This window comes from Aethalodelphis obliquidens, unplaced genomic scaffold, assembly GCF_003676395.1.
Source record: "Aethalodelphis obliquidens isolate GAN/ISIS:26980383/991018 unplaced genomic scaffold, ASM367639v1 scaffold11, whole genome shotgun sequence".
NCBI lineage: Eukaryota > Metazoa > Chordata > Mammalia > Artiodactyla > Delphinidae > Aethalodelphis > Aethalodelphis obliquidens.
In genome coordinates, this window is record NW_020837955.1 from 8,858,822 (window position 1) to 8,861,705 (window position 2,884).

Consider the following 2,884-nt stretch of genomic DNA (forward strand, 5'->3'; position numbering starts at 1 on the left):
TTTTTTTTTTTTTTTTTTTTTTCCGGTACGCGGGCCTCTCACTGTTGTGGCCTGTCCCGTTGCGGAGCACAGGCTCCGGACGCTCAGGCTCAGTGGCCATGGCTCACGGGCCCAGCCACTCCGCGACATGTGGGATCTTCCCGGACCGGGGCACGAACCCGTGTCCCCTGCATCAGCAGGCGGACTCTCAACCACTGCGCCACCAAGGAAGCCCCTTTCCTTCTTTTTTAAAATTTATGACACTAACCAGGGAGGACCTGTAACTGAAAATAAATTTCTGAACCAGTGATTAAATGGTCTCATTGTCTGGGTTTGAGATTTATACTTTCATATCCCATCCAAGTCTCCTCAGTGAGAGAAAACAGCACTGGATGAGTATGTGTGTGTGTACAGAGACATCTCCAGTCAAGTGGCCAGATATCTTCTGGAGCTCTCAGTCATGTATCCAAGAAGTTATGGAGCAATTAGAAAAACAGTAGTGTCTGATGACTTGGTTGCCATTCAGGAAAACTATAAAATAAATTCCAGGCTATAAGCACATTCAAGAATCATGCCCAGACGTATGCTTCTACAACAGCACACACCATCTTGGTAGCATTATCCAATGATGATTTATTGTAAATTCCTAGAGATCTGGGACAGTTTTAATCTCAGTCCAGAGCTGAGTAAGCAGTGAGTGCTCACTAATTGCCTAATGATTTCTTGATTAATCTTTACCCCCAGTACCATGTGGATTTCACTTGGCCATGTCAGTATTGGCAAACAGCCATATAATATGGATGTCTGGCAAGGAAAATGATTTTCTGCTGCAGTTGAAAATTTGGGCTGTAGAAATTGTTTTCTCTAGACTGATCACACTCATTAACTATTTTGTTCAGCTCATAGAAATCATTTTGCCTGAGGAGACTCAGTGAGAGCAAGGCATCCTTTCTGTTTCTAATTCTCAGAATTCTCCAGGTTCTGGAATTGTCAGAATCAAAGGCTGAGTTCTCCTAAGACAGTCCCAGCAGACAAACTCACCCAGCCCGTGCTGGCACAATGGCCATTCCAGCCACATCTGCAGGGATTTGCTGGACTCCGTTCTGTTCTTTGCTTGAGCAAGTCAGAAGTTTTTTATTGCTAATTTGATCTGACACCTCCTATGGGAAGGTAAATGCAGGTATTTGGGGGATATGCTAATACTTAGTAGATGGTGTTTATTTTCACAGTGCTCTTATTTATTTCAAAATCTGAGAAGTTTGAAGGAATGTTCCATAAGAGAAGACACTTGGCACACTAAATGTTAGAGAAACAACCTGAAGCATAAGGAGGAAATGCAGTGAAAATCAGCCTTCAGTCCTTGTCTTTGTACAAAGGCAAAAAATTTTAGAGCAATACACAAGGGATTTTGATTCAGAGTTCAAGTTCTAGAGCTACCACTAGCTCTGTGTCCTCTCTCTCTCTCTCTCTCCCTTTTTAAAAACCTTTTTATTATATACTGGAGTACAGTTGATTAAAAATGTTATGTCAGTTTCAGGTGTACAACCAAGTGATTCAGTTATACATATACATGTATCTATTCTTTTTCAAATTCTTTTCCCATTTAGGTTGTTACAGAATACTAGGCAGAGTTCCCTGTGCTATACAGTAGATCCTTGTTGGCTATCCATTTTAAATACAGCAGTGTGTACATGTCAATCTCAAACTCCCTAACTATCCCTCCCCCCCCCCCACCAGCTTTCCCCCCTGGTAACCATAACGTGTCCTCTCTCTGACTCTTAGATTTCTTATATGAAAATAGGGTTAATAATCATATCTTATCACAAGGTGGTAGTGGGATGTGAAGAGTTAATAAATGAGAAGTGCCTGGAATACTGCCTCGCCCGTGGAGAACACTATGGGACTATTAGCTATTATTATCATCCAGCGAAAGTTAGATCTAGAGGCGAGACAGTTTCTCAAACAAAAAAAAGCACAGACGTTTAACCAAAAGAATGTGACACTCTGTGTTAGTTTCCTTTTGCTGCTTTACCAAATTACAACAAACCTGCTACAAACAACAAAATTTATTATATTACAGTTCTTGAGGTCAGAAGTCCAAAATAGGTTTCACTGGTTTAAAATCAAGATAGTTATCTTTTTTCTGGAAGCTCTGGGGGAGAATGTGTTTTCTTGTCATTTCTATTCTAGGGGCCGCTGCATTTCTTGGCTCGTGGCCCCTTCCCCTATCTTCAAAGCCAGCTTTGTAGCATCTTCAAATCTCTCTTTCTGACTCTGACCATCCTGCCTCCCTCTTAGAAGGACCTTTGTGATTACATTGGGCCCTGCTGGATAATCCAGGGTAATCTTCATATTTTAAGGTGATTAACTTAATCACATCTGCAAATTTACAGGTTTGGGGGATTAGGATATGGACGTGTTGGGGAGGCCATTATTCTGCATATCATATATGTTTATTCAATCACACACAAATGTATTTCCTGTTGCACATCAATACATTTGTAACAGTTTCTCAGATAGAAAGAAAATTTCCACCAATGGCGTTGACATTAGATATACTGACTAACATCCAATAGACGTTTAGAGATAATGCACAAATCCTGTGTTAGGAAAGGGATCAGAAAACCCTAAAGCTGTCTGTCCACAATGCCATAAAGGCCAATTAGGAAAGTGGAATAAACTTGTGCACTCCTTTAAGCTTCTCAGAGTGTCTAGACTATGTAATGTATTTCAAGATGTATTCCAGTGCTTTACTATATTTTATTTTATTTGTAAAAGAAGAAAATGCATTCTGGCTTGCAGAATAACACCCTGTTAGACTTTGGAGGCAGAACAGCTTTTAATATTCTCACTGTCACCAAAAGATAACTTGGGAAATTAGGGTTAATCATGAAGGATCGAGAGC